Raw genomic sequence first — 22,709 nt, 5'->3', positions numbered from 1 at the left:
TCCAGCTTGTGTGCTAATTACATCATTAACTCCTTAGGCTACCAGCAGATGTAATTGCTCACTTCTATCTTAACTACCCCCAGTGCCACAGGTGTTCTAAGTGACCAGGGTGCTGGCTTCCATGGAGCCCAATTTGAAGCTATGACCAGCACCCTGTTTCAATTTCCAATACAGATGGAGCATAATTCTTGTTACTATTCCCTTCCACTCTCTTTATTTCTCCTCATCCCCTTTTTGTATCTCTCTTTTTTCCTCTCCTCCTGTGAGTGGTCTTTTCTTCTGTCTGTTCCATCTGATTCACTTTCATCATATCCCCTTTTATTCCTCTCTTTTTGCTTTCTGCTGCTTACAGCCAAATCCATCCTCTTATTCTTAAAGGGATATCATCAGCTAAAAATCACACAGCTGACACAACACGTTTTCTCAACCATTGTTATGACACCTAATACAACTGTAAGTACAAGAAATTCGAGAAAAAAAATCTTAATTTTTTTTGTTCATTGTGTGTATTTGACAGCACTTTGTGTGGAGTCATCATCACACTTTGCCATACACAATCAGTCAGTTTCCCCTGTTTGTGGTGGGTCTTTTACATATCAAAAGTAGAGAATTCCTTCTAAATGGAAATGAGATTGTAAAACCACCAAAATGGCCGTGAGGGCTATGGGACAGGTGAGGTATTTAATAATACTTTTAACTCTTATGTATTTATTTATTTATTTACATGGTGGTTTCTCTTTAGTTTTCAGTAAGACTTTCTGCATTCCATATAAAATATGGATGTACAATTTTTAAGAAAAATATAGCATTGCTGCAAGTGCTAATAGATCTACAGGCACAAAGTAAAGATTAAGGCCTTGATGCTTTAAAGGAGTCTCTGTGAGCAGACTCTTATGCCCTGATGGATTACCTTGCAAGATCAGGACCTAAAACCTAAACCCTGCAGATAGTTACATATGTGCTTAACTTTAAAGACATGAACAGTTCCATTGATTTCAATACAATTATTATACACAGGCTTATGGTTAAGCATGTGTTTAAGTGTTGTGGAACAGAGGTCTTTATCTGTAACTTTATCATTATACCCATGCTTTTTCAGTAGTTACGTAAATTAAATCTTTGTTCAAACTCTGCTCATATGCTTTTTCTGCAGATATCCACAGACACCCATTGCCTTTCATGCAGTGAATGTCCTTTTATAGGTTCCAACTCCTTCATGGGAAATAATTCACTTATTTTAATTTCAGATGTATGAGGCATTTCATTCTGGACATATGGCTGTAAGCAATAGTTTTTCATATTCCTGTACTTATTTCTTGTGGGGCATGTAATACACTGTTGTTTGTAAAATTGTATTTTTAAAGCTATAATATTTCTGCTGCTGTTTTAATTTGCAGCTAATTATTATATACTATTGAGTTTTATGCAGATAAGAACTTGGCTTCCACAGTAATTATCTTCTGACAATGATATTTCCAGTGATGTGATAGGCTAAATGAGAAAGATAAAATGTCTTGAGTAAATTGAGCAATTTGATTCCACCCATATAAATATCTCATTATAACATCAGAGTTTGGAATTCATTTGCCTAATCACTGAATTATTATTCATATGCCTACCTGCAAGCACCCACACTGATTACTAAGGGGTATATAGTACATTTACATAATTTAAAATTATTACTTTTTAATGTGGGCTTCTTAGACCAAATCTCTTGCTCTGCTCTTTCATCAGCACTGCCATGATGGTAGCCTTTAATAGTATTTCAACATTCATCAGTACTACTTTTACATTTCATTTGTAATTTTAAAAGCATCCATTGAGGATAAGTATCAGAGGGATAGCTGTGTTAGTCTATATCCACAAAAACAATGAGGAGTCCAGTGACACCTTAAAGACTAACAGATTTATCTGGGCATAAGCTTTCGTGGGTAAAACACCCACTTCTTCAGATGCAGTTCATTGAGGATTTTTTTTGTAAATGATTTAGGGCCTTCTCCTTCCCTATGTGGCTATTCCCATGTAAGGCTCAGAAAACCCAGTGAGTGTCTACTCAGCCTTTGTATTCACAGCTTAAAAAGGTGCATTTTTACCTTGGGGTATCTAACATGTATGAGTTATCCTGAGGTAAAAACATAGTGAAGATCAGACACTTTAATTTTACGATGCAGGACCATGCTAGGTGATATCCTTACAGTCTGTCACTCTGGGGAGTTCTTCACACTGGCCTTGGTTGTCTGCATTAGACTTATTTCCTGCTCTTGCTATTTACATTGCCTGCCAATGTGTTCAGCACTGTGTTGTCTAGACCTCAGGGCTATATGGTATGGTGTTTCAGACTTAATGGAGCTGCAGCTGTGATTGTAAAGGTGGAAAATTTTAGGAAAGAAAGTCTAGCATGGACACAGCCATCGTGAATGGGCAAAGGAAATAAATGAATGTTGCATGCAGTGTAGTTGTAGCTTTGTCGGTCCCAGGATAGTGCAGTTGTCCCCAACCTTTTTTGTCTGGCGGGCGCCAGACGATGAGCCACAAAGGACCGTGGCGGTGGATGAGCATCCTCCGAAATTCCACTGACAAGTGGCAACGTCGATAGGCATTGCCGTCAAAATGCCGCCGACAAGCAACGTCATCCAGGTTTCCGCGGGGAGGGCGGTGCTTGAGGGGGGTGTTTCAGGGAGGGCTGGGCGGTGCTGGGGGGGTGTTTCGGCAGTGCTAGGGGAGTTGTTTCCGCGGGGCGGGTGGCACTGGGGAGGATGTTGTGTTTCAGAGGGGGTGGGTGGCGCTGTGGGGGGAGGTTCAGCAGGGCTGGGGGGGTTCGGCCCTCAGCTGTTTTTTTTGGAATAATATGTCCCTCACCGCTTTACAAGTTGTGCAGGCCTGCCTTAGATGCTGCTTCCTTCACATTCATCTCAGGCTTGGTCTACGCTTGAAAGTTATAATGGTATAGCAACACCAGCAAGGAACTGCAGGTTTTGAACCCCAATCCACAGAGTTCTGAAGCACTAGGCACATCTAACTTGCCAGTGACCTGCTAACAGAGCCCAGAAAGAAGCTGAACTCTGCTAGAGGACTCCAGTCCTGGGCTCTTATTGATGGAACACTGGATGTCCAGACAGGTTCTCAGTTCTTGTTTATACCAAGCATAGGAACAGGAATTTGTCTATGCATCTGGGTTCCCTCTGCTTTAGACTGCTTCCCTTGCACTACCTGCTCCTACTGTCTGACTCTGATATCTTCATAACCTGACCCTGCCCACTTCTTCCTGGCATCTGGCTCCTGGTTTGCCTTCTGGCCTGTCTCAGATTCTGATCTCCTGGTAATCTGACCCTGGGTGCCTACTGATGCCTGATTCCTGGTTTGCCCTCTGGCCTTTCTTAGACGCTGACCTCCTAGTATCTGACCTGGCTTGACTCCTTCCCTGATCAGTAGGTCAGACTATCTACATCTTGGTTGTGACAGTTAGTCAGGAGTGTGGAAAAAAACACACCACTGACCAACATAGCTCTGCTGACCCTCCCTCTGCCCCCCAGTGTAGATGCAGCCCTATGTCAATGGAAGAATGCTTTCATTGATGTAGTTCATGTTGTTTGGTGAGATGATATTCCAGCACAGACAGAAGAATTCCTTCCATCAATGCAGACTTCGTCTATGCTATGGGCAGAGGCCAGCATAGCTATACTGGTAGAGTCTCTGTGATGTAGACACACCATCAAAGTCCTAAGGGATAATAGGAGGCAAAAGAAAAAAAACAGGGTGGAAAAAGAATTATGCTGTAAGGTATACTGGGCTGTAGAACGGGCTCTCAAAGATAGTGAGACATTTAAAACTAGACTGGAAAAGCACAAGAGGACTGCCTGTAAAGAAAAATCCTTATGTGGCCTCAAGGACTGGTTAAAATGACCTAATAAATCTTTTCAATCTCTAATTTGTATGACACATCCTATCACACTGCATGAGTATTCTAGCTAGACTAAAGCACTCAGCAGTGAAATAGATGACAATTCTGACATCTGAACTGTTTGCATTAAAACATCGAGGAGTCCAGTGACACCTTAAAGACTAACAGATTTATTTGGGCATAAGATTAAGTGGTTAAAACCCCACTTCTTTAGATGCATGGGGTGAAAATTACTAGAAGCCCTCCTCTTCATGTGCCACAGTGCCAGTATATTTATGCCTGTATCTGTAGTTTTCACTCCATGCATCTGAAGAAGTGGGAGTTTTACCCATGAAAGTTTATGCCCAAATAAATCTGTTAAGTCTTTAAAGTGCCATTGGATTACTACTTGTTTTTGTGGATACAGACTAACAGGGCTACCTCTCTGAAACTTGTTTGCATTAAGCAGGGGCGGCTTCAGGCACCAGCATGCCAAGTACATGCTTGGGGCGGCAAGCCACGGGGAGCGCTCTGCTGGTTGCGCGAGGGCGGCAGGCAGGTTGCCTTCAGTGACATGCCTGCAGAGGGTCCGCTGGTCCCCTGGCTTTGGCGGACCTCCTGCAGGCGTGCCGCTGAATCTGCAGGACTGGAGACCTCCTGCAGGCAAGCCGCTGAAGGCAGCCTGCCTGCAGTGTTTGGGGAGGCAAAATATCTAGAGCCACCCCTGGAATTAAGTAGTTAGCATGTAGTTGAGATGAATGGGGCAATTGACACCTTTGATTGAGCTTCTTATCCACAGACTCAAACAACATTGAGCTGGTTACTTCTAGCATATAATTGTAACACTTTTTCTCCCTCACAACTACAATGGTTAAAACCATAACTTTTCAACTGACAACTCTCCAAAGAACTTCACTTTCAGACTACAGTTTCTGGCTCATTCAAGCCTTGCTCAAAACTGATCAACAGCTGATCAGCATGAGGCACATTCTAAAATTCCCTGAAGCTGCAAATTCAAAATCGCTTCTTTCTCTTACATGCACACCTCTATCAGAATTTCTTTTTTAGCATGAGTGAACTATTTTATACAGCAAAAGCTTTATATTAGTTGCAATTAAACTCCATTAGACCTTTGATCTGCCACCATGTTGGTCTGCATGAATAAAGAGCAGATTAATTAAAATATGAAATAATTAACTTTCCTAAATTACAAAATCTGGATTCAAAATGGCATTTGATATGGTTTATTACATTTCAATTGTTTTCAAAAAATCTTTGAGACAAAATTATGGAAAAAATAGCACCAAAATGCATGGTTAGAAAAAGGGATATCACTGACTTGAAAGTATGAAGAAAAAAGTGTCCTAGGGAATCAGAAAAGCAAATTATTAGTTTGAGATGTGAAATTGTAGTGTTTTGGAAATACGACAGATCAGCAATAGAAACAGATTTTGTTGGACTAGAGCACTGTGTTGAAAGATATAGGCTGCCAAATGAGCACTCGGCTGATGTTTGGTGGGTGCAAGGAGACAAAGGAGGATTGTTCCATTCTGATCTTTAGTCTGAAAATTTGACTGTGAAAATTTCCACAGCCAAATTTATCAGACCGCAAAAGAAAGAATTGTTTTTTGTTACGTTTCAAGCTCTGTAGACCCCACACTTCTGGAAATGGAGGAGTTTAGGAATATTTTAGATCCCCCAGAACAAAATGGAATGCTGAGGCTACAGTTGTCCCCACTACCAGTATTTGTGGGAGAATCTGAGTTTTCTCAGAAGTAAGCTGCACTGGTGCAAATTGTGGCTTTCTTTGCATACCACAAGGGCTTGCACTGTGAAACGCCATCAGGGGCTGTAATTGAAGAAAATCCTCAGTTTAGATAAGGCCTCAACATATATCACCTCTCTAAACACTGTCGGCAAGTTGTTCATGAGTGCCCATGGCATTTTCGGTGCACGAGTAGCATCTTCAAGCTATGATAGTTTGCCAAAATACCATAATAAATAATGCATGCCAGTACAGTGCCACAATGTAAGGAGGCAGATGTTTGTCCAAAGGCAGTGCCTGATGGCCTGGTTTGCTTTCATTACTGGGGGAGATGCAGTTGGCAGATCTGGCTGTAGGTGTACAAAGCGAGAGTGCTGCTTCTATGGTGAGTATATAGCCCCTTTTCCCTGATTCTCAGACACCCCACACAGATTATGTCCATGTCAGTAAAACATAAGATCCAGCCCCTGTTGCTCATTCCCAGCTTCTGGCAAACAGAGGCTTGAAGAGTTTTTCTTTCTTTTTCTGGGGCTCCTTGAGAGAGCATGGAGTGGCCTGTCATGTCCCTTCAGTCTGTAGTAATGTCCTGAACATACGCTGAATGCTTTGAAGTTATTTACCCTGCAGTGTCTTTATAAATTCCAGAGGGCAGAGTGTAAAGTGTCTTTTATTTAATTCTGTATAATGTTTAAAAATTACAATTTACCTGGCAGACAAATAGGAAATAGAGCCCTCTGATATGGTGCAGCACCTGTGGAAAATTACAGGTTTTACAAAATAGCAGTCTCTCCTGTTCTGGGATTGTGCTCCAATTATTTGCTCTTCTCTACAGAATATAAACATTCAATTAAAAAATGGAACATTCCATCCATTCCCATTGTAAAGATAGCCTTCCATGTGTGCTAGAGAAACTGTCCACAAACAGATGCAAAAGTGGAAACTATGTCCCTCTGTTCAGTGGGCTGTTAACTTCAAAGTCTAGTTGAGGATGGGAGCATTAAAATGCCAAGGTTATCAAGCAGTGCATGGAACAAACCCTTAGCGGGAGCTGTGGAAAACAGACACTGGGGCTGGTTGTTCACTGACTTGCACCTTCTGTGGTCCTTGACACCTGTGCAAAGTGACTACAGAGCAGATGTAAAACACTACTAAATTAGAATAGCAGCATTCTGCCCAGATGTAAATTATTAGGTGCCAAGTATTGGAGAATCAGGCCCTTCTTGGGCAAATGGATGCAAATTATGCCCATTTGGAGTTGCCAACTCTTCTGATTTTTGTCATGATATTTGATGTTTTACTTGAAGCCCCAGCTCCTGAAGACAAGTGCTGAAGTGAAAATCTTAGCTTCCGTTAAAAAAAAAACCCAAACCATTTCTAGTCTTCATGTGACCCAAACAGCTCAAAAAGTCTAAAAAATCAGGAGGCAAATAAAAAGAAGCCAGATTTTATTTTTTATTTTAAATCTCATGATGTTTTTGGGGAAGGGGGAAGGCTGATCATGAATTTGGAACATTGGGGCTCGGTGAGACTGCATCCAACTTTGAAATGTTGGTTTGAATGAATGCAACAGATATTACAGAATGGGAAATAGTTCTTGGAAACATACTAGGATTAAAGATTTTGTTTCATGGTCTGTGGATAAAATTACTCAAAAGGTTCAGAAATTGCTATGCTAAACCAATTCTGGGTGACTAAATGTAGCAGTGAACATCATTATCATAGACCCATTTGCTACTGAGATGAACATCAGAAACCCAGTGAGCACCATAAACTGGCAGAATAAATTGTAACAATAAAAACAAATGGAGGGATGCAGTCAATAAAAGAGTGTGCACTTCAGAGCCATGATCACTTTGGATTTTACACCATGGGCCAAAAATTCTTCCCGCTTCAGATGCACACATGGAATTCCCTTTGTTTTCAATGGGATTTGCACACACATGGCTGAGAGCAGAATCTGATCCATGTGCGTTATTCCTTTCTTTTTTCTATGATTTATTGTCTCATGCTTCTACAGCTGCTTTGTTTGATTGTTGCTTAACTGTTCTTTACAAAATAGTGATAGCTCTGAGCCCATCATTTGTAACAGGTGAAGTATTTGCCTCTAACTTTGCTTTGTTAATGAAACAACAGGGCTAATTCAATAGGATAGAATAAGCCACAGATGGAGGGAGAGGAGGCTGGGCTCCAGTCCTGTGCAGTGGCCCTGGTATAGGAGTTGGCTGTAGAAGCCCTTACTCTTATCACGGTTTGACTACAGGAGTGGCACTTATTATATAATCATTGCCTTGATTGTTATGATCAAATCTTGATGATTTTGTTTGGGATAGTCCTGTCTGTACTACACAACTTAGATTTAAAATGTTTATGTAGGTCTTGACCCTGCAAGGTGTTGAGCAATCTGTCCCTGATCCAGCAAAGCACTTAAGTCAATAACAGGGCAGGTGCAACCACAAGGCGAACTAGGCGGGTGCCTAGGGTGCCAAGTGGTTGGGGGCACCAAAAAGTGGTGCCTTGGCTCAGCAGGGAGGAGCCGTCTTCTGGGGGCCCCAGCCATGGAGGAGCCGCCGCCTGCCTGCATCTGCTGCAGGAGCTCCTGGGGTGGGGGGGCAGCACTGGGCCGCAGCCCAGGCAGGCACACCCCCCTCTGGCTTCCCCCTCACCGCGCTCAGGTTCTGCGGCTCCCAGGCATGTGAGCCACCAGTGCCCATACCGGAGTAGGCTCAGGGCCCCGCATCCCAGCAGCGGCGGCTTACATGCCCAGGAGCCGCAGAGCCTGAGTGTGGCAAGGGAGGAGCTGGGGGGCACATGAGGGCCAGCGCCCGCATGCATCTGCTGCAGCCTGCAGGAGCCCCCGGGGGGGGTGCCAGGCCACAGCCTGGGCAGGAGGAGTGGGGGGCACGGTTGCTCTCCACTAGCGGCGCCACCATCTTTGCAGGGCTGCTGCCCCCCTGTGCTGCACTGGCTCCTCCATGGCTGGGGCTCGCCGTCCCCACAAGCTGATGCTCTGGCTCTCCGGTGCCTCCGGAAAGTGGCTCCACCCTACCGAGCTGCTGCAGAGGCCCAAGCCCGGCAAAGCCAGTGAGTGGACTTGGGACGGGGGCTGATGGGGTGAGATGGGATGGGAAGGGCTCGTGGGGGGGCTGTGCACCCTCCAGGGGAGTTCAGGGGGCAGGAAGGGGGAATCTGGTCAGGGAAGCAGCCCCTGGGCAGGCTGGCCCCTGGGGTCTATAAAGGCTCATTGGGATTTGCCCCTTAATGAACTGATGTGCAGGGGGAGGGGGAGAGCAAGGTAGAAGTTTCGCCTAGGGCACAAAATATCCTTGCACTGGCCCTGGTCAACAGGACAACTCACATGCTTAAACTTAAGCACATGCTTAAGTGATTTGATGAATCTGGCTGCAATGCTCAGGATCAAGCCCTTACCTTGCAATCTCTTGGGGGCAGGGACTGTATCTTTCATAAATGTCCATGGCCTGATCTACAGTACAAAGTGAGGTTGATGTAAGGTGCCTTGCACCAACCTAGTTGTGCATATGTCCACACTTAAATTTGTCTCCTACCAGTATAAAATCTCCATTACGCCAACGTAGTAACACCTTCTGCCCAAGCGTTGTCGAGTCACAGTCGGTGTACTGAGGTTGACACAGTGCAAATGTAGACACTGCATTGCCTATGATAACCCTAACAGTCCTCCAGCAGCTGTCCCACAAAGCCCCACACTGACTGTTCTGGTCTCGGCTGTGAACTCCATTGCCTGAGACTCACAGAGACTGGAAGCCGCATCCTTTATTTAAAACCCTGTGAATTTCTGATATGCTGTTTTCAGATTGTCCATTGTGGCAAGCACTCGTAGCAGCTTTCCATTGTTGTGTGCAACTGCCCAGCTGACCATGTTGGCTACATGCTCCAGGTGTGTTCTATCCTGGAGTAGACAGGAGTTTTTGGAACTCCTGGGCCTGTAGGGAAAAGAAGTTGACAGGCACATCTATGGACCAGCCATAGAAATATGGCCATCTATGAACAGATTGCCCAGGGGATTCAGGAGAAGGGTTATGACAAGGACCAGCAGCAGTGCTGTGTGAAGGCAAAGGAACTCCTGCAGGCATATCAGAAGGCCAGAGTGTCCAATAGTCAATCTGATGCTGAGCTGCAGCCCTGCTGCTTTTACAAAGAGCTGTGCGCCAGGCTTGGTGGAGACCCCCCCACCAACACCCCACACAGACCTCCGTGGATACCTCTGAAGAGCCTGCATCACTGTCCCTTGGTGTGAACAGCAAGGATGATGAGGAGGAGGTGAAGGAGGAATAGGAGAAGGATGAGGGACATGGGACTGGGAGGTCTAGCTATGACGCTAGTTTGGACCTGTTTGAGACTCCAGCACAGTCCATCAATCCCAGCAGTCGAGCACCACAAAACCGATTGAGGGGAAGGATCCTCAGGTAAGTGTTCATATTTAATTATCATTAAGATGATATAGTTGGGGGCACCATTACTGCTTTTCATTCCCCTGTAGTTAGGTAGTGGAGGAGGAGGGTATATGGAGCAGTTTGTTTATGTACGCAGGGATGTCCCTGGAATCTTCCTGAATTATCTTGATGAGACTTTCATGGAAGTTCTCTGCAATGCTCTGCCAAAGGTTTCTAGGAATGGCAGCCTTATTTCTTCCTCCAAGGGAGGATGTTTTCCCATGCCAGTTGGTGATAACTGCTGCAGGCCCCACTGCAGCAGATAGGCTAGCAGCATGTGGGCTTGGGTGGCTGCAGGATGCCAGCATCAGCAGCTGTGTTCTCTGTGCCTTTGTTACCCTCAGGAGTGAGCTTTCAGCTAAAATCACCACCACCTGTGGAAAATGGTGGCAGTATTCAATGCCATAGGCCTATACCCATAATTCTATGCAACTGAGCAATTCCCTCCTCCTTCCTTTCCCTCACCTCTGGTGGGCCATACTCACCATGGCTGTACTGTGAGTGGTGCTGTATACAAGCACTTGGAAGGAGAAGTCAGTGTCTTGTTTAAAACTTTAAGGGAATAAGAGAAAGGAGTTCTTGATCTTAACTTTCGCTTTTCATTGTTACTGTACTGACAATGTAACTTCTGTGTTTTATATGCAGTTGCTGCTGTTGTGGCCTTGAGGAGTTCCCCTTCCACACCCACAGAATGCCTGAGCCAGATAAAGATGGAAAAGAAGCTCAGAATGACATGTTCAGTGAGATCCTGCAAGGCAGTGCTGCATCAGACCATGAACAGAGGGCCTGAAGCATGAATACTGCAGGCTGTATAGAGAAAGAAAGAGCAGCAACAGGAGAAAGGACCAAGAATCCCAGCAGAAAAAGGAGGGGAAAGGACATAATGGAGCTCCTCTGGAAGCAAACATACAGATTCAACAATCCTGGGCTCATCTCCCTTTGCAGTCCATGGAGAATTCCATTACAGCACCTTCCTACACACACATACATCAACTGTGGTTCTCACAGGTTAATGTGCTAACACTGACGTGAATCATGTTCATTCCATTTCTTTAAGCTCTGTTCCACACATGTATTAAGGTTTTAATGTGTTTGCTTTTAATTTGCACAGCTTTTTTTGAAATGTTTTTATCACTCAACAGAGAAGTGAGTATGGAGAAGGTTGCATGCTGGGAACCTGACTCCTTACTCCCAGTAACCTCTGTGTGACTCATTTCTGCAACACCCTGCATTGCTGTAACTTCCCAAAAGACAGAGTGCTGGACGGTGGCAAGTTGCACACTAGAATACCTAGCAATGATGCACTACACTGTACATTGAAAAGAGCACTCCTGGTGAGTATGCGCAATGCCGAAGTATGCAAGTGCACAAGTGATATACTAACTGCAGTGGCTTCATGCTGATCAAACTTCCATCAGCAAAAGTTTGTAGTGTAGATGTGCCGAAAGGTAGCAATAGGCATACATTCTAGTGCAGTCTGGGCATCACTGTTTTTATCATCTCACCTTGCCTAGAGCAGTTCCAGAGGATACAACAGTAGAAATACTGGTGGCTGGCCTGCAGAAGTGTATCTATATGTAGTAGTGGTGCAAGACCTGGGATGGGAGAACTCCCTATCATTTTCACAGAGGAGACCTCTACAGTCTCCACTTAAAAAGAATGGAGAGAGCATTTACCGCTACAATTAGTTAATGTTCATTACAACTCCCCCCATTTTCATATATACTGAAGAGTAGCAATTGTCCAGCCCCTTTGCCAATTAACGTATATCTATAAAAGTGCCACTGGAGGGCTGCAACAAAATAACCCAAGGAGCAGGTTAAAACAGCATCTCTTTTCAGGTTGCTTAGGTACAGCCCTTAACAGACAATCTTGTTTAACAGGTGAATAGAAATTCCCGTCAGACAAGGTTGAGATGATTTCCCAGATAAGACCAAGTTACCTTAAAATAATTGAGCTGCTCCCTCCACAGCTGGAATCCTTAAAGACAGTGGTTTCTGTAGTGCGAACAGAATGTAAAAGAAACAGTGCCATAGATCCTGTCTACACTGGGCCTGGAACCACAGCAGAAAGCAAGAGTTCAAGCTCTAGTTTTCAAACCCATGGTTCCAAGTCCTAAAGAGTAATCAAAAGCTAATATGTAACTTGAATTGAAGCAGAGAGTTACATCAGTCGTGTCTGAAGGGACTGGGAATCTCCATTCAGGTGTTAAATGAGACTCCCTGATAATTATTGCTCTACCCCAGGAAGTGACCTGAAAAAAGATACTGTTTAACTTGTTTTTCAGTTTTCTTAGTTCTATCTCTGACATTTTCACAGGAGTGTGCTGATTGGCTATAGGGCTAGACTTTTGCTATACTTTAATTGATTTGAAAAGAGTTTTAATACACTTTAGCTAACTGAAGCAGTGAGTTATTTTTAAGGCCTTATTGAATGGAACCATTGGTGGCTAGAGAACATTTACACATTAAAAAAAAGGTTTTAACATAGTTGCTACCTAGCCAAACTGTCAGCAAAATCTACTATTTATCAGTACTGTAATCATCACAACAGCTTTCTCCTGTGGACAAGGCCTATGCATATGCTGAGACAACAGGTAGAGAGGACAACAAAACAAAACAAAACGGAAGGGTGGACAGTGAAGAGATTGTGAGTTTGGTCTAATAATGATTACCACTGAGAGCACACCAAACACCTAGCTATCTCACTTTATTCAGTTTATCCCACCTTTACTTTCTTTCTCTTTTTGAAGCCAGCGGGGCTAGTTATGTACTTAAACTTTTAACACAGTACTCAGGTGCTTTGCTCAACTGGGGCCAGATAGTGCCTAATTTTGACTTTGGATGTGTCTGTGTGACTCTTTATAGAAGTTAATGGGAACTGTATTTACACAGTGGATCAATGGTAGAATTTGGCCCAGAGTTTGCAAAACAGCTTTTCTGGAGGAATTTTGTTTTAGAATCATAGATTATCAGAGTTGAAGGGACCTTAGGAGGTCCTGTAGTCTAACTTGCTGCTTAAAGCAGGTTTAGTCCCCAGACAGATTTTTGCCCCAGATCACTAAATGACCCCATCAAGGATTGAACTCACAACCCTCAGTTTAGCAAGTCAATGCTCAAATGACAGAGCTATCCCTCCCCCATCATTATTTTGCCTCATTATGTTATGGCATTATTCCACAGGAATTATTATATACCCAACCACATAATATGCTGAATCCTATTTTCTAGAACATTGGTTTTACCAGCAAACAGTATGTATGTCAGAGGATGTCTGTTACACTTCATTTCTATATTAAAAATAATTGATTTTTGCTTGGCTTTAGTACAAAGTACATAAACCTTGAATAGAACTATATCAAAAGGGAAAGCCCTCTCTGCAGAATATATCTGTGTGTGTTTACATGTACTTTGAGTTCCATCCTTACCTGAGTCATCACTATTCCAGAAGGTTCTTGGATCAGGTTTAGCCAGCAGGTCTCCTTTACTACACGACTCCATCTATTAAACAGAAGGAACAAAACAAACGGTAAGAACTTCGTTCATTATTGTCAGTGTTTAAGACTGCTGTTTCCTTTCCATTCAAAAGAACTCACTCACTTGGCAATGTCAGGCTCATTTCCAGCTGTTTATAAAATCATGGGCAAATTTGATGAGTTGGGTACAACGATTCTTCAAATTGAAGGAAATGCTTCCCACTGCCTGGACTTACATTTTCCACTTAAAATGTGCATGTTGGGTTTTACATCTTTCAGCCAGATTCTTAGCCCAGCTCTGCTCCTTTGGCCCTGCTCAGACAGCATAGCATGAAGGGAGCAGAAGCTGCCTGCAGCTTCCTAGCTGGGGATGTAAGGTGCTGTAACTGGTTTGCTGGTGCCTCCGAACCCAGCTGCTGTGATGAGCAGTCCACCCCCTGTATTTTGACTATACTTGTACACTATAGGCTTGATTCTGCTCTCACTTAAACTGGTGTAAGACAGGAGTAGCTCCCTTAAAGCAAAAGAGTTACAGTGGTGTAAAAAAGGCCTAGTAGAGGAAAAGTAGTCCCCATGTAAATTTTCCTTCTGCATCCATCTCTTAACAGGCATGTGCCATATCAAAGAATGCATCCTCGATTTGCTACTGCTAAATGAGTCTTTCTTCAGTAGCTAGGTCACCAGAAAGGCATTTTCCTTTGTAAGTGATGGGGTTGATTCTCCTCTTGTACCACTTTATAAGGTTATAATTCTACTGACTTCAGTGATGTTGCTTCTGATCACAACAGTATAAATGGGGAGTCAGACTCAATAGTATTTTACATTTACGTACCTTTCCATTCCAGGGATCCCCTACTATACATACTGAGCCACTGAAATGCATCACCTGACTCTGGGGTGGGAAGCAGTGGTCAGCCAGTGAACATGCTGCACAAGCGAGGGAGGAGAGTAAAAATTTCCAGTGGTTGCAGAACAAACCCTTATGATGGAAGGTGTCATGGGATCTTTAATGTCCACATTGAGCAGACAGTACCTTGTTTTTTAAGGCCTGATCTTAAAGAGGCTCACACAGTAAATTGCTCAATTTATCTACGTTGGAAGGATTAAAGGCTTAATGAGTTTGAATCTGAGGTTCCAGTGAGTCTAGTAGCTCTTTCAAATCTGGCATTCTTCAACCAGTAAGCTATTCTTCTCCAGTTTAAGAAATGTTTTTCATCAAATGATTCCCAGTACAAACTTTTCTTTGAAACGTTACCTGCCACTATATTTACACTATATTACAAGTACTACGGAAGGCTTTAAAGTTGATTGTTGGAAGATTTCCAAGGTTCTATAACTAAAGCCCAATACCACACTGAAAGATAGGGTTCTGCTTATTTGATGGGCTATTTCTGAATATTTTTATTCAGGCGTTCAAGCACCTGATTAATTATATAAAAAAAAATTGCATTCAGGGCAGCTAAAGCTCTAGTTACTGCATAATCCTGTGATAAAAGTTAATACCCAGGGTGAATATAGAAAAGAAGAAACATAGGTGGGGGGGAGGGAGCAGAGAGAGATCATTTTATTTTGCATATTCTGGGCTGAATTACGATCATGTAAGAAAACATGCACGATGAGACTGCTCACAAAAACATGCAAAAAACAAAGCTCACAGTACACAAGAACCTCTGCCTCTGAAAAGCATGTCTCTAAGCATGTGCACAACAAGGACTGGAAGTTCACATCAACAGATGGAAAGAGATGTACTGATGTGCATAATGCTTATAGAGGAGCAAAGACATGCTGATATACCAGCTGCAAAACCCTTGCACTCTTCCATCCAACAACTGTTTCCTTTCCATCTATTATCATGGTTCCCATTCTGTGGAGTTGGAGGCATCACAGTGACAAACTCTTTAAAGTCAAGTCAGTAGTTCAGGGAAGTTTCATGGAACATAAACTGCAGGAATACCAAATTCACGGTCCATTTTGGTAAATTTCACAGTCATAGGATTTTAAAAATAATAAATTTCATGATTTCAGTTCTTTAAGTCTGAAATTTCACAGTTTTATAATTGTAGGGGTCCTGACGCAAAAAGGAGTTGTGGGGGGGGGGTCACAAGGTTATTGTAGGGGGTGTTGTGGTACTGCTGCCATTATTTCTGTGCTGCTGCTGGCGGTAGCACTGCCTTCAGAGCTGGGCAGCTGGAGAGCAGTGGCTGCTGGCCTGCAACCCAGCTCTGAAGGCAGAGCTGCTGCCAGCAGCACAGAAGTAAGGATGCCATGGTATGGTATTGCCACCTCTCCTTCTGTGCTGCTGTATGTAGAGCTGGGTCCTCAGTCAACAACCACCACTCTCTGGCCGCCCAGCTCTGAAGACAGCAGTGCAGAAGTAAGGGTGGCATGGTATGGTATTGCCACCCTTACTTCTGTATTGCCTTCAGAGCTGGATGGCTGGAGATTGGCAGCTGTTGGCCGGGTGCCCAGGACTCAAGGCAGCACAAAAGTAAGGAAGGCAATACTGCAACCCCCCTAAAATAACTTTGTGACCCCCTTGCAACTCCCTTTTGGGACAGGACCCTCCAGTTTGAGAAACACTGGCCTCCCCTGTGAAATCTGTGTAGTATAGAGTAAAAGCGCACAAAAGACCATATTTCATGGTGGGAGACCAGATTTCACAGTCCATGACATGTTTTTCATGGCCGTGAATTTGGCAGGTCCTTAGGAATAAGATATAAAATCATTCAGAACTCCTTGGTTCCTAGATTCTATGATGTTATAGTGATAGGTACATGTAGCTACGTGCAGAAGTGAGAGATAGGCAGCTCACATGCAGAATGTAATTCCCAGGAGGAAGCAAACATGCTTAGACATGAGAGGCATGGCTTGGGCACATAGTGAGCTGTGTAGGGTACACACCCCTGTGTAAGGTACATATCCTAACATCTACCATGTCTGCATTCTACTTGCTGAAGTAGTGCCTCACTGCCTGCCTACGTTCCCATTTATACCCATGCCAGTTGGGTGTGCAGTGTCTGTACTTTACATGCCACCACAAGTGGAGACCTGCCTGTAATGTACCTGAAAGTGGCCTCTGGCATTTTTAATTTACCCTTCCTTTGTACCTAATGGGTAACTTCAGTAAGAGAGATGTAAATCTGGAGTTTGATGGAATTGTACCTGATTTAGGGAGGCAGTGTGGCCTAGTAAATAGCGCACTACCTCTAGGACTTAAAACATCTGGGTTCTAGGCTTGGCTTGGCTGGTGACCTCGGGCAATTCACTTCAACTCTCTGTGCCTCAGTTTTCTTGTCTGCAAAATGAGGATAATGATATTTTGTTTCTATGGATGAAAAGGTAGATATTATTATGTATATTGAAATTGGCCCAATATCTACACGTGCATGGAGTTGAATGTTCTCAGAAAATGCTTGCTTTTTCTGTGGTCCCTACTGTGTAACTACTCTCACTTTCTTCAGTGCTGTGTTAGAGTTGCATGCACCTGTGGCATTGTCTTGCCTTCAGTTATGTGTAAAGTGGAGTATAACAATAGTCCTGTTTGCTGCACGGTGCCTACAGTGACCTGTACCGTCTTTTCCTCTACTGTACAATGCACTACCAAGGCCTCTCCAGATGTTAGATTTTACCTTTTTCCTGAATAAATCCATCAGTGTTTTTAATTGGAAGAATCCCTCCTTTTGGCTGATCTCATTCTCACTTCTAGAATATTCACACTTCACGGGAGAGGGAGGACCGAGGAATTTTACTCAGGGTACTGGGACTTTTTGATTATACAAATGTAGCAGGTTACACTTGATTTCAGTGCCTTCTGTGTACTGAGAGAGGAATGGAGGTGGAATCTAATTTGACCTCTGTGAAATTGCCGTGTTAGTGCTATCTGAATAGATTCATAGATTATCAGGCTTGGAAGGGACCTCAGGAGATCATCTAATCCAACCCCCTGCTCAAAGCAGGACCAATCCCCAAATGGCATCCTCAGGGATTGAACTCACAACTCTGGGTTTAGCAGGCCAATGCTATACAAATCATTTGTCAATCAAGCTTATAAATGGCAATAGTAATATGCTCCATCTTCAATAGTGACATATGTGATCACTACTGAAGTCCAGCAATTATGCAGGATGCTTGCTACAGTGCCTTACAAATTGTTCTATTGTATGCGAAACATCACTTTCCCACTACAGATTATGGGGTTCATGAAGTGTTCGAGGGATGAATATTTCACTTAGGGGAATGTGTTCAGCACAGTGTTGATATCGATAAGGAATTATTCTCAACTCAGGAGAGGAATGAAAGAAAGGAGGAGGCATACTAGCAATCTCAGTGAATACTAATACGATAGCAAGTGTGTTTTATGAATATTTAGCATGGTCTGGATTGTTATAGAAGGTTTGATGGCCATGCAAAATGTCCAGTTGCAACTCCCTCAGACCTTCTGAGTTGATAATAAATTGCTTAATAGTTACACTGTTGACAATCTGATCCTAGATTATTTTTGCACCTCATTAGAAAATCAGGATCTATGGAACTCAGAATACTCTGGGTTGCAAACTGTCTAATCTTTCCACCTATTTAGTGCTTAACATCTATAGGAATGGTAGCATATGCATATAGCTAGGTAACTAAAAATACTGTTTCCTTTTCTGTGTATATCTCTTTGAGGATTAGATATAGTCAGAAGAAACTTGTGTTCAACAGAATTTCGCTTTGGCCATGTCTATACAAGTAAAATAAAACATTTTTTTTCACTTGATAATTCAATTAAGTTAACTAATTTGAAAAGTCCTCCTAATGCTCCTGAAGACACAACAAGACCAGATCAAACTATCTTTAAAGTGATAAACGGTGTCTACGTGGGCATTAAGGCAAATTTTTAATTGAGTTAAATTAACTCAGTCAAGCTACATTGATCAAAACCACCCCTATTTGGCCTGTGTAAATAAAGCAATCGGAGACTATCTATCAGGTTTGTCTACACAGGGCAATGGAATGGAATAGTTATTGCAGAATATGCTATTCGGAAGCAGCTCTCCATGTGATACCAGAATAATTAGTGCACTTCCAAAGGAGTGTAATTATTCCAGAATTCTGCAGTTCTGTTGCAGTCAATTTCTCCATGTAGACAAGCCTGGAGGTACTTATATGGTCCTCATTATTACCAGAATATTTGAGCACTTCACAATTCTTAATGTATTCATCCTTGCAACACCCTTGCCAGGAAGATTTTATAGATGAGGAAGTGAAGCACAGCAAGACTAAGGCTATGTCTTAACTGCCACAGTGGTGTGTTTTTACAGTGGGATAATAATGCATGTTAGTAATCATGCTGTAAATCTCCGCTCTGCCCCGCATACACACACACTTTTTTGGCATCATAGACCCAGCCTAAATGGCTTCCCCTAAAACACACAGGAAATCTGGGGTGAAGTAGGGACTTAAACCTGAACCTCCCATGTCCAAAAATAGCAGCACCCGCATCACTTTAGAGTTCCTTTGAGGCTATTCTTCTGGCAGGCTGTTGTCCAAGGGGATGGCTAGAGTTTTTGTTCTGATTTTAACTCAATTGAATTTATTGCCAATTAATTCAGGTTAAAAAAATACCTTTGCAAATGCAAATATCAGACACTTCTCTTCACAACCCAATTTCAATGGCCTGCTAGACTGAGGATCCACCGGTAGCCTAGCTGGCAATATGCACCTTCTTCTTTCTGCAGCCTCAGCACAGGCTGTGTAGCAGAGGAAAAAGGTGTGTGGCTGGAGTGTCCCTGGGCACTGGTGATCCTTGGCTGCCTTAACAGCTTGCACAAGTTAGAGTAGCCCTAAGGCTATCCTAAGTTGCTCCTCTGGACTGGTTCAGTGTACAGTGCCATGAAAATCAGAGACCTACATCCTCTTCCCTGAATTGCACTGGGTGCCAATTCCTGAGGAAGAATGGTCCAGTGACTGGAGTGCTGGCCTGGGACATGGAGACCTGCATTCAGTTCCTGTGTGGCCCTAGTCCTCTGTCAAATGGGATAATAGTACTTCCCTGCCTCATGGAGTATTGTATCTTAAATATTGTGAGGTGCTCAGATACTACAGTAATAGGAGCCACATAAGTAGATAGCTAGAGGATGTGGCCCAATAGGAGCTGCGTAGGGAGTGCTTACAGGACTGAGCACAGAGGATTTTACTTTGTTTTAATGTACATTCATGACATGACTAAATATTTATACACAGGATAATGATTTTTCCTTGCTCAGAACCTTTCTTTTTCTTCTTCAAAATGCACAACAATTATCCATCTTCACAGTGATACAGAAGAAACAAAGAGGAGTTTTTAATCTTTACTCCCTTTTTTTTTTTTTGCTTTGAAAGCAAATTGAACTGTGTCACCTCACAAAGGAGACTCCATCAATTCCTAAGAAAATAAAAATAGGGGATTTTTTTTGTCTGTTTTATTTTATTTACTACCCATTGAACTGAACAATCCATTATATTATACACTGGCTATTTTATAGGCACTTCAGTTTTTCTGACTCCCAAATGGAAATGTCCTAGCAAGCCAGAAAAGTTGCCATGTCCACAAATATAAAATATATTGTGGGTGCCTTTCCTTTTTCATATTTTTCTCTTTAAAAATGTTTGCATCCTGAAAACCCTGCTTTGTGTTTGGACCTTAGTGGAGGAACATGCTTATCACAGGGTGTGTTAAACCCTGGATTAGCTCTATTTTCAGGCCAACAGTGTTAGCATAAAGTTCAGTTTGGGTAATCAAGACAAATTGCTTTACATCAATGACCAAGTTTTTCCCCTTTGTGCTGTCCTAATACACAAGCTTTGGCAAATAACACTTTAACTTGTCAAATATTTTTAAATAATGTCCATACAATAGTCAGTTAGACAAGAAAACAAATACAATCTATGAGATCATAAAACATAATTTATCCATTTTCCTCATTTCTTCCACTCTGATGGAGACAAGAATGAAACAGGGGCACGACCCTGAAAACCTTCCTCACTGACTTTAATGGGACTAGTCGCACGAGTAAGGGTCTAGAGGATTAGGCCTTGGAATAAAAGACAGTAGAGGAAAACTATGGCCTCGATTGTGCTGGAGATAAAACCATGTTAGGGCCCATTTCTTAATCAGAGTTTAATAGGTGCTAGTCTATGTTTCTGATTATTCTGGCCTCCCTGCATAGAGGCTGCGATGTCTAGGAAATATGGTGAACTGGGATACAAAGAATCTGAATCTCATGGATTTCAATACAAACAGCACTTGACTTCAAATGCTGATTTTAGTTTCATTTCAAAGTTTATATATATAATGTTGTTTTACATTACATCACTTTTGCTTGTTTTATAGGTAGAGGAAAGGTGAAAGTCTGTCCTCCACAGCCTCTCAAAACCCACATTCACCTCATCATCTTCCCCATGCTTACATCTGACTTAGGCACATAGTGCTATTCAGCCCCAGATATGCCAGCCTTTCTTGGCATATCCCAGGGCTGCCGCCTGCCTAGGGCATGGGGAATGGATGAGTCACAGTGTTGCAAAAACGCACCAAATTCCTGCTGCTCTTTGGGGGACCAGGAGCTAGCTGGAGTCAGTGTTTTACAAGAGTCAGAGAGACCTTGAAACAGCTGATCTTCCTTTTAGCTTCCACCATTGGCTCTTATGGAGCCCAAACTATAAATTAAAGCTAACACCACATAGTGGAACCCACAGAGGACGCAGGGAGTGCAAACAACTCTCTCCCTCACTCCCATCTTCTGAGGGTTCATCTTCCCTCAGATACAGTTTGCACCGCCTGTACTGAAGAAGGGGAGAGGGTATGGGCAGGCTCTGAATCTATACCATGGAATATAACTATATCTATATAAAAATATTGGTATAGCTGATAAAACTTTCCTCAGTAGACAAGAGATTCAGCAAAGCACTTAAACATGTACTTTTAATGGGAATGCTCATATGCTTAAAGTTAAATGCACTCTCAAGTGCTTGGCTGTATACTGATAGAGACCTAATTACATGCCTAGAGCTATGCATGTGCTAAAGTGCTTTGCTGAACCCAGGCCTGAAAAAAGTGTGAATTGCCCTATTCATCTCAATGGAACTTAAACTCTGAAGCCTAGTAATCTAATGATGACAATTTTCATGTCAATGTTGTTAATTATTGCACTGCTGATGATCTTAACAGGAACATCTTATTAATAACTACATATTCTGTTCGCTTGAAAGACATAAATAAGAAGAGTGTACACAGAATACATTATCAGACCAAATACTGTAGCCACTTTATACTAAAAGGAAAAACATTCCTCACAAATACTGAAATACATTAGTTTATTAAGGTTAATATCTGTCTTCCCTGCTGCTGTGTCATGCTATATAGAAAGTTACACTATGCAACATGCCACACAGCATGAGAGTCCAGTATTTTTTAGCTCATGTGATGGCACTATATACAACAGTTTTACCCTTACCAGGGCCGACTCCAGGGGTTTTGCTTCCCCAAGAAGCCAAAAAAAAAAAAAAAAAAAAAAAAAGCCACGATCATGATCTGCGGCAATTCAGCGGGAGGTCCTTCGCTCCGAGCAAGAGTGAGGGACCCTCCGCCAAATTGCCGCCAAAAAGCTGAAAGTGTCGCCCCACTCTGGAGTGGCTGCCTCAAGCACCTGCTTGATAAGCTGGTGCCTGGAGCTGGCCCTGACCCTTACTTTTAAGGACAGTAACAAGCACCTCAAATATTGATATAAGCCACCAAATTCTAACACTTTGTTTATTCAAAATGTAAAGCTTTATTCCTATAGACAATCCTTTCAAGTGAATTGCATGTCAGAATGTGACAGGTATGTACAGACACTAGATATGCGCATTATGTTTGTGGAATGCTGGTCAGAAGTGAAAACCTAATAATCTGGATGACTCTCAAATGACTGTAACTAGGCTTTAAAGTTAAAAGTCCAATCAGATAAATGTGGGCTGGTCACATTACTCTTGGTGCTATTGTTCACTATCTCACAGACTCAAAAGCCTTGTTGCACTAGAAAATCACACCATCAGAACTTGCACCTGTTTCCAGTCTTCCAGCTCCACAAACAGCCTGTTTGTGCTCTCCTTAGTTGCCACTTT

At 42.8% G+C, this 22,709-nt stretch overlaps 1 long non-coding RNA gene across 8 annotated transcripts; it reads left to right on the top strand.

Annotated features, from left to right (window-relative positions):
- Positions 1–8,438: 8,438 nt before the first annotated feature.
- Positions 8,439–17,249, top strand: LOC127049338 (uncharacterized). 8 transcript variants are annotated; one of them, XR_007773928.1, is made up of 5 exons: positions 10,479–10,647; positions 10,760–11,122; positions 11,257–11,448; positions 12,668–14,289; positions 14,435–17,249. It is a non-coding gene; the product is annotated as an uncharacterized LOC127049338 (long non-coding RNA). The 8 variants fall into 8 exon arrangements; XR_007773927.1 differs by having other exon boundaries at positions 11,257–13,642; positions 14,198–14,289; XR_007773924.1 differs by lacking the exon at positions 10,479–10,647 and adding an exon at positions 8,439–10,087 and having other exon boundaries at positions 11,257–14,289.
- Positions 17,250–22,709: the final 5,460 nt, after the last annotated feature.

This window comes from Gopherus flavomarginatus, chromosome 4 (genome assembly GCF_025201925.1).
Source record: "Gopherus flavomarginatus isolate rGopFla2 chromosome 4, rGopFla2.mat.asm, whole genome shotgun sequence".
Classification (NCBI taxonomy): Eukaryota; Metazoa; Chordata; order Testudines; family Testudinidae; genus Gopherus; species Gopherus flavomarginatus.
The sequence above is the reverse complement of the archived record's forward strand: the minus strand, read 5'-3'. Positions and strand labels throughout refer to the sequence as shown.